At 41.6% G+C, this 9,704-nt stretch overlaps 1 long non-coding RNA gene across 1 annotated transcript; it reads left to right on the top strand.

Annotated features, from left to right (window-relative positions):
• Positions 1–730: 730 nt before the first annotated feature.
• Positions 731–9,412, top strand: LOC141252922 (uncharacterized). Its single transcript, XR_012314153.1, has 3 exons — positions 731–822; positions 6,753–6,823; positions 9,112–9,412. It is a non-coding gene; the product is annotated as an uncharacterized lncRNA (long non-coding RNA).
• Positions 9,413–9,704: the final 292 nt, after the last annotated feature.

Here is a 9,704-nt window from a genome sequence, read left to right as displayed (position 1 = left end):
AAAACACAATAGTAATAACACTAATATTATCACCGGTGACATTATATACAGGAGCTCTGTATATCGTATATAGTGCAAGTGCCTGCTAGTTTAACAAGTGGTTGAACCGGGAGAACCCCCTGAATCCCCCCACTGGCTTTGATTACTACACAATGAACAGAGATAGGCTTTTCAGCTCCCTTCAATGTTTACATTTGGCTGCTGCAGGCAGGAGCTAATAATTATTGATTGGTGGGGGTTCCTGGGTGGCAGACCCTCACTCATCTCACATTGCCGTCATATCCGAAGGATTGGTCTATATTATATGCCTGGACCATCCATTTGACTATAATCCAGCAATAAAATTGGTAAAAAATGGATATTTATTATGTGGACATTGACAAAAGGATATGAGTCTGATATGATTACGTTTTCTTTTCTATAATAAAATTAATGACCTCTGTAATAGTATCTTTAAAACTGAACAAAACTGATTTGATACATTTATTTGATATACGTTGTATTTCAAAGTAATAGATAGCATTTTTTACTGTTCATCAGTAGCTTTTCATCGAAGATGGAAAACCAGTTTACATATAAGTTATGTTTTTTGTATTTACTGAAATTTAAGTATGTTAGTAAATTATTTCTTATTGTTTTGATCCTTGTATACTGTTTTATATGTATTAAAACATTTTTTATTTTTGTACATTTACTTTTGTTTTACTTCTTATTGTTCAAATTGCAACACAGAGCTCCTCAACCCTTGCAAGGCCCATGAAGGATTTTGCGATAAAGAGATCCATCAGGACAACAGAGAGTCTGTTCATCATCACTATAACGGTATGTGTCCATAATGGACCTGACTTATCATTTGCAATTTATTGAAGTCACTTTTCTTTTTTTTTGCAGAAAAGTGAAAGGAGGAATAGCATACCAAAAATAAATACAAAAAGACATTTTTGAATGTTTTTTATTTTTCTTCTCTCATATCCAAAAAAATTACACCTCATAGTCAAGTCTACCAACGTTTCTGGTGATGTACCTTTCATCAGGCTTGAATGAGATATGTATGTGATGATTATAGATATTCTTAGGCCAAAAAGGAAATGTCAACTTGAGCAGTTTAGGAAAGGATGCCGGGCTGTCTAGGGATCCAGAGAGAGTGTGGAAATTAGTAACACCCAAAAGAGAAAGAACCCTGTATATAAGAGACAGTGGATGTAGGGGGATGTGGTGTGTCATCATTCTTAAATATCCTGTTCTTAAAAAATTAAAGATATGAATTTACTTTTACATTAACTATGCACATAGGAAAATCTTTACCTCTTCCCAAACCTACAAAAAAGCCCCCGAACACTAAAGAGAATTATATATTTATTTGGAAAAAGGAGAGACTGACTGAGACCACTAATACTGTAAGGGATGGGGAGATATGAAAAAAAGAAGAAAATTTGGAAATGGCAATGGGGGGTGAAGTGGCAAAAGGGGGCAGGGATATAAATTAGGTATATGTGGGTGGAGGTGGACTTTAACTCTGCCTTACTAATTGAAGGAGGTGAGACACAACTTAGGTCAATGATTGACCTGAGATAGTTGAATGGATCCCCAAGTTCTTGTATGGAGTCTGCACGGTTGAAGACTGACATTCAGGCATAGGCATACAGCAAAAATAATCTTGCTGGAACTCATCTGAAATCAAGGCCAGTGCACACACCATTATATTTAATTAATGTGCAGGTGCACACATGCTGTAGCCAATATACACGCATATATACATATACAGCAGCACAGTGAGATTAAGGAATTTCACTATTCTTATAAATATAAAAATCATGAGGTTCTGGTGACATACAGTCCCTTGTGAGAGAACCAAAGATCCCAGGCTATCTTCTGTGTCCTCTGCAGTTATGGGACTTTCACCAGCCATGGACAAGTGGGTTTCTTGACCCTCTGCTGCTGTTCCTGTTGCACCAAAGGGGCCTCCATCTACTTTCTCTTTTGTGTCATCTGCCTTCAGATAAGGAGAAAAAAGCATAATGACTATAACATTCCCAAACCAGCTAACAAAAAAAGTAGATGCAAAGCATTATAAACTTAAGGAAAAGTGTATTTGTTTGTCTGGTCTATGGTCCGCATTGGGTTCTGACCTGGTCTGGAGTCTGTATTAATGGAATTCGATCTGGGGTCTGTACAAAGAGAGATTCTGTTCTGGAGTCTACATTAATTGGAAATCTGATGTGACGTCTGTAGAAATGGGAGTCCAGGCTCTTTATAAACTAACAATGTGTGGTCTGGAGCCTGTATAAATAGGGGTCCAATCTGTTGTCTGTACAAATGGGAGGGATCTGATATCTGGGGTCTGTTTAAATTGGAATCTATATTTCTTTATTGGGTCTAGTCTAAAGTCTATATTTATTTTCAGGGTCTGGCTTTGGGTCTATTTAACCATTTACGGAGTATGAAGTGCAAATTAATTTGTGATGTTTAGCCTGTATTTGTTTAGGAGATCTAGTTTATGGTCAGTATAAATTTAGGGGACCGCATTCATATTAATGTGGAATAAAGGGGTCATGTAAGGTATGGAATGGCAGTGCTAGAATGTTTGTGGTTTTATGGGGTAAGTAAAGTTTGTTTCTTTAGAAACATTTTCCCACCATGGTTAAAAATTATGGAGAATCCCTTTCTTTCCTTCTTTTTTACTTGCCACAAATTATTGTTTGGGAATGGAAAAAACTGACTCTTCAATATTCTCCCCTACTGTACTTCCTTAACCTGGGTAAATATTGTCCTCTTGCTTCTAAATGACACATTAACTTTCTCAAGGTTTCCCTTGATTTCCCTTTATATTATACAATCTGCTTGGTCAATTCCTTTTAGTATTCAGCGTCTATGTTGGCATATATCCTAGAAATCTGATGTATTCCTCTATTTCTGTTTACTTGAACCAGTGGTACATTAATTTAACTACCGGATTTTCCGGAGTATAAGACGACCCCCAACTTTTCCAGTTAAAATATAGAGTTTAGGATATACTCGCCGTATAAGACTACCCCTCTTCTAACGCACATACGGTAAAAATTAAAAAAAAATTAGATTTGATTTCAATATGGTAATTTTAAAGTGATGAACCTTACTGGCGATTGGCTGGTTGTTGTATACAAATCCTGCTTGGATTGGTCAGCTCTCCCTGCCTGCCCAGCTCTCACTGCCTGCCCAGCTCTCCCTGCCTCCAAGACTATCAGAGCGGTAGCACATCCCTCTGGCCCTTGTATCCTATTACTGGTACCTCCTTCTCTGCCTCTCTGATCTCGCTCCTGAGGACTGCAGTGACGAGGTGAGGGGGCGCCTCACTGGGAAGGTGTAAGTGAAGCAAGCTGCAATCGTCCGGGACGCCCGGGGTATGGAAAGCATGATGCTGCCGGGCGATCGCGTGTGCCCGCTATTAAAGGGCATGAATATTCACCCCTCCCCATGCCCATGGGCGTGGGGAGCAGTGAATATTAATTTTCTTTAGCAGATGGGATAGTGTAGGCTGCAGCAGGCGGCTGCTGACTCCTGTGCCCCGCTCCTCCATGGCTACCGCTCCCCCCACACTCTGCACATCATATATATATATATATATATATATATATACACAGTACAGACCAAAAGTTTGGACACACCTTCTCATTTAAAGATTTTTCTGTATTTTCATGACTATGAAAATTGTACATTCACACTGAAGGCATCAAAACTATGAATTAACACATGTGGAATTATATACTTAACAAAAAAGTGTGAAACAACTGAAAATATGTCTTATATTCTAGGTTCTTCAAAGTAGCCACCTTTTGCTTTGATGACTGCTTTGCACACTCTTGCATTCTCTTTATGAGCTTCAAGAGGTAGTCACCGTAAATGGTTTTCACTTCACAGGTGTGCCCTGTCAGGTTTAATAAGTGGGATTTCTTGCCTTATAAATGGGGTTGGGACCATCAGTTGTGTTGTGCAGAAGTCTGGTGGATACCCCCTCCTCCCCCAACATTAAGACTATAAGGGTATACGCCCTATAAGATGACACCCGGCGTATAAGACTACTCCTGACTTTTGAGAAGATTTTCAGGGATTAAAAAGTCATCTTATACGCTGGAAAATACAGTAGTTATTTTCCTTGTTTAATTGCTGTGTTTGCAGAATTTATAGAAAAAAATCTCCACCTTCTATCTCTGATTGGTTCGTTCTGAAATAGGTGTCCAGCCAAAATGGCAACTGAACTTGCAACCACCAAAATTCACTGAATCTTCTTTTGCATATTAAAGGCGCTAAAGCAATGGTAGTTTGTAAAATGGCAGCAAACAACCCCCAAAAAATGAAGAGTGTGCATGGGGGGAGTAAAATAAAAGGTGTTTGAGGTTGGTGCATCGCAATGAGTGATGAAAAAATGGTAGGAAGATGCAGAAAAAAGAATTGAAGGGCAATTAGTGAGGACCTAAGGCTTTATTCACATATTAGTATATTTGATCAGTATTTCATCAGTATTTGAATGGCAAAACCAGGAGTGTCTCCAAAACACAGAACAGATGTAAATTTTTCAATTATAGTTTATCTTTGTAAATTTCACAATTGGTTTTGACATACAAATACTGATGAAAAATACTGACCAAATACTGACCTACTCTGACCAATGGAAATCCAGAAAAGGAGAATGAGAGGTTTGGGGGGAGCAGTAAAGACTGGCAAATGGATTAGGAGTCCCTAAGCATACAGTAGCAAATGAATGCCAGTAATGGAAAAGGAGATGACGGGGTGGAACATAAAGAAGATAACTATTAATCCTGATAGTTACAGTCCAGGTGTTTGGGTATATCCACTGGATATGACATTTGCTTGAAAGGTGCCGGTCCCAGAGATGAAATGTGCATCCATCTATAGAATGGGTGTCTCCAACCCCCATCTTGAGGCTCATGTGAATGGAAACTGTTTCAAATAAGTATATTTATACTAGGGTCTAATATGTGTACAATGACATCTGAAGCATGCTACCCAATCCAATGGCAGCATGTATCAGACACTGAGTGCATGAGCTCAGCCAGCTAAAGAGAAAAACATACTTTGATAGCCACCGGAGACCAAGCTGCACAATAAGCTAGTCAGATAGAACTGCCAGAGACGTGCCTCACCGCCCGCTGCCCTGAATTGACAGGTCTCTACCTATACGCATCAGTAGGCAGCGACCTGTCAATCTATGGCAGTGGGCAGGAAGAAGACACTGGGGACCCGCCCATCTGACTAGCCTACAGTGCAGCGCATTCCCAATGGCTATTAAAGTATGTTTTTCTCTGAAACGCCACAACGTTCAGAGTAAGAGATATGTGGCTGACATCATACAGTCAGTGTCTGATACATGCTGTCCAATACAATGGCAGCATTTAATCAGCTGTCAGGTTCTCGTTAAAGAAAAAAGTTAGATAAGCTGAAAACTATTTTTTTCTTTAATAAATTCAAAAGATGACGCATTATACAAACAGTCAGAAAAAAAGAAATCTTGCAGTGAAATGATATGTGATAAGAACAACAAAAATCTATTTTTTTCTAGAGCCCCCAATTAGTCACTTTAGCTTCTCAGCTTGATGAATGGATTGCCTAAAGAAAACAAAAATACAAAGTGCAGCAGTCAGCTTGTCTATACCCCAAGAGAAATGTAGTCATTGTAACGCTGAGCACAGAGAAGGGGGTCCCCCAGCAGATGTAGACAGGGATCATCACGGTGGGACAATCCCTTTATAACAATGGGAGAAAAACAGCCTGAAGTGCGGGAATAATGTACATACATCGACAGATAAACCGCAGTCACAATATCTTACAATTAGGTTTCGCTCCCAAGATGTTTATTTGAAAGCAGCCATGTGTGTAAATGACAGGGCTTCTGTGATAACTACACAAGCAGGGATCGGTCTTATTTCTGTTATTTATAGATAAAGTAGAACATAAAGTCTTCTACTGCTTCACACTTGTGTCCTTTCTTATCACTCTGTGGGGGGCTCTTCTCTCCAGCTCTTATGGGGCCAGCCCTCTGCATGTCTTTCAGTCCAGCTGGGTTTTCCAGAGACAGAAAAACAGGCCAGGGAAATTCCCCAGCACAGTCATTTCCATTGTGCCCTCAGAGTCTCATAAAATTCCCCAAAGGTGGACAGGATGTCAACAAAGTTTTCTTTACCTCACTAAGGCAATTGGCTGTCCACTAATCAATTAACATATTATTCCTTTACATGAAGCAAGACCATCAAGAACCCTCAATCATCTGTTCTTCATATTTAGGCACCCACATCCTGAATGATTTGTAGAGCCTGGCACCAAGGTTTGCCTTGGTATTCTTGCAGGGCTCAGGAAAGCATTCTCTGACAGTCTTTTCTGCTGAGTCACTTTTGTCAGTTAAAGAATTCAGTGAGGAAATATTCACAGGAGCCAAGAAAGGGAGGGGAGAGGTGAAAATAAAAGATAAGTGTGGGAAATCTGAATAAATTACAATGTTGCAAAATAACAGCTTTGAGAGTACTTCGAAAATGAGGAGGCTAGAAAAACAAGCAAAGTAGCCATGAGTTTATTAATCACTCCCATCACAAGTCACCATCCTCACAAATTTCATAAAACATGGGGAAAAGATGGGGAATTTTTCAAGATGCAAACTTAAAGGCGACTTCATAGTCATATGACGTGCTTACCATGACATAATCATGTTATCAAATTTATTATAATGTTTCATCTGTGATATGTTTGTTTTATGTAAACAGGACTGACTCCATTAAGGTACCATGAATGAGGCCACAAACTTCTATCTCAGCCAACTCATTTACCATTTCAGGTATGCTTTTTTATTTCAATCCTTTCCAAATCTGCATTATATATTTATTCATTTATTCTGACTGACATTCTGGACATGGACCCAGTTATCGCTAATCATGTGTTTGGATACAACTCCTTGAATCTGTCATGGTCTCTGATTTTCATTCACTTCACTTCACCAGTCAGAAGCTTTTCTGTAGATACAACTTAGAGGCCCCTATACAGAAGAAACATATCCCCATATAGTTATTGAAGGGTGAAAACCAGGGAGTGAAACAGCTAGCACCATGCCTAACTATGGAAGCCCACTGTAAATTGATGGATTGTTACAGAAAATGCTGGCCATAATACAGTAGGTCACCTTCATCAGGGCATGAATCGCATGCAAGTTGTCTCACAAGTGGTTCACCGTCCTCATCAGGTCTAAGAGATTTGATTAATAATGTATGTGTAGCACCCTGAGGATTCGGCTGCTACAGGGGTATTGCACCTCAACCCAGAGGTGTGATATTCCACTCCCGGGTAAGGATGGAGTGTGGAACTGAGCTCAGTTAGCTGCATGCACTACACACATCCCATATCCGAGGAACAGACCGACGGTACTCCCACCAGTTTATGTGCAGGTACGACAGTGTCTGTTCCTGGCTGGAGTGGGAGGGGGGTGGAACATCCCAGTAGTGTAGGGGCAGATAGGGGGAGCAGTCTGGGTAGTGCTAGGAGCTCATTGGGTGCTGGTCACCTGAGCTCACACATAGAGGGAGTATATAAGGTGGGAACCATCTTAGATCAGGGTCAGTCAGTCTGTGAGACGTCAGTCTTTAGTAGAGGTTTGGTCAGTCTGAGAGAGCCTGAGAAGCAGAGAGAGAGGAGAAAGAAGGACCCAGAAGGGGGAGAAGAGGGAACTCCAAGAACCCAAAATTAGATCAGAGGGTGAAGAGTTGGCAACAGGGTACCGGATCCCAAGCTGGTGGAGGCTACAGCACACCTTAGCCAGAGACCGGAGGTCGTGGGCAGGATCTGCCACGACCACCCACTAAATCCACCCGGAAGGCAAACCAAGAATAGGGTCAGGGAACCCAGAGACAAGGGTTTACCAACAAGAGGCCCGAGGGAGCCGGACTTAGGTGGATCCCTGGTGGGGAAGGCCAGAGAGAAGGACAAGTCAGAAAGGGAGCTCAGGACCACGCTCCAGAATCACCTGGGGGTTGGCCGAGTCCAAGACCTGGTGGACGCAGCACGGCTCGGGCGGTCACTTAAGGCCAGAGTGACCACAAGAACAGCAGTAAGTAAAAACCCTGAACTGCACAGCCCGGCTCGGAGTCTTCTTAACATCCACACTGCACCACCACTACCACCATCCTCTACACCTGACCCCCTGAGGCTATACCCCTCCCGTTGGGGGTTATACTACCAGAGCTGCACAAGCACCACCAGCCTCAGCGGACCCTGCTGCAGCGGCGGCCGTATTGACCGCAAATCAACGGGTGGCGTAGTCGACATAAAGAACACTAATAACATCTGTAAGGACTGCCACACACTGAGCTTGACACCCTGGGCACGGACCGGGTCACCGCCACTCGGAGACTACAACCCCCATCTGATCCGGCTCCGGGTATCCCCCAAACAACACTGGCCTAGGGGGCGCGTCATATGCAGTTTGTATTGTGAAATCTGGAGACAGATCAGCTTGTGCAGAGTGGCCGCCATTCATCAAGATAAGCGTTTTTCTGGCCATTCTCGATGAGGGATGGAGTGCGAGGCAAGGCGCTTAATTCAAAAGTTCAAGAAAGTCGAGCCACCAAAGCAGCAGTCTTGGTAAAAAAAACTTGTTCTTTATTCCATTTCAACTAAAAAACAAAAACAGCACGAGAGTTGTATGAATTTCTCTCTGGGCTTGATAAAGGCCAATTATTGCGAAAATGTTGCCTGCAGTGTCTCTCTGTTTTTGCTTTTTTAAAAACATGTAATAAAGAATAAGTTTTTTTTACCAAGAATTTCCTACTTTGGTGCCTCGACTTTCTTAAACTTTTATATTGCTTTTGGACCTAGTGGCAGGCCCTGCCAAGTTTAGCACAACTGGTCATTGGTGCATATGAATCTATCATTGGACTGAGGCGCCTAATTCACTAAGATGTGCATGCCTCTTAATGATTCGGCTGAGACGAGAAGTGGCATGTGCCCCCATGTACGCCTAGCCACAAATCTCTCGTGTGGGAATAAAAAGCTATAATACTCCTGTGTAATATCCAGCGCCGCACTTTATGAATGCAGAATTGCTTTCAGCTGATATAATGACTTTTTTCCTAGTGAGTGACTGGAGTAAGATTTGAGACATAATGAACGCCAGTTTGACAGCGGGAGTCGCCACACCCCTGGTCCGCCTGAACTTCACCCACTTTGTTGCTGCTGACCAAAAATGGCTTAAAAACTGAAACTTTTCAAAGCTTTTTATGGCAGAATAAATGTTTGATGACTCTGGGCCATCGTCTGTGTGCTAAACTCTACAAAGTCTATTAGCTCTAAATTTCAAGAATCTGGTTACAAAATTATGTTCATATGGTGTGTACCTTCTGGCTTACACAACTCATATTCATTCATTCCCTACCCGTGGAGGAGATATTTGTAGGAGGAGTGTTCCATATTTCATACTTTGTCATCTCATGTTCTTGTGCTTCTCTGGGATTGTGTCCAGCTGATTATTTCTACATAAACAAGCTTCTGATTTCCTCTTTGACCAGAGCTACTTCTATTACTTAGCTGTGATATCCCTATCCAAAGATATAACTGCTCTTTGTTACAGCATCTGATTAGTGAAGTGTTCCCTGTAATATCTGAAACATTGGCTTGGCTATAGACCCAAGGAAATATAATGGATTCAGGCGAGTAAGACTTAGGCTGCG

Source organism: Phyllobates terribilis, unplaced genomic scaffold (genome assembly GCF_046119375.1).
Source record: "Phyllobates terribilis strain yellow unplaced genomic scaffold, ASM4611937v1 Scaffold_2__4_contigs__length_985480577, whole genome shotgun sequence".
Lineage (NCBI taxonomy): Eukaryota > Metazoa > Chordata > Amphibia > Anura > Dendrobatidae > Phyllobates > Phyllobates terribilis.
The sequence above is the reverse complement of the archived record's forward strand: the minus strand, read 5'-3'. Positions and strand labels throughout refer to the sequence as shown.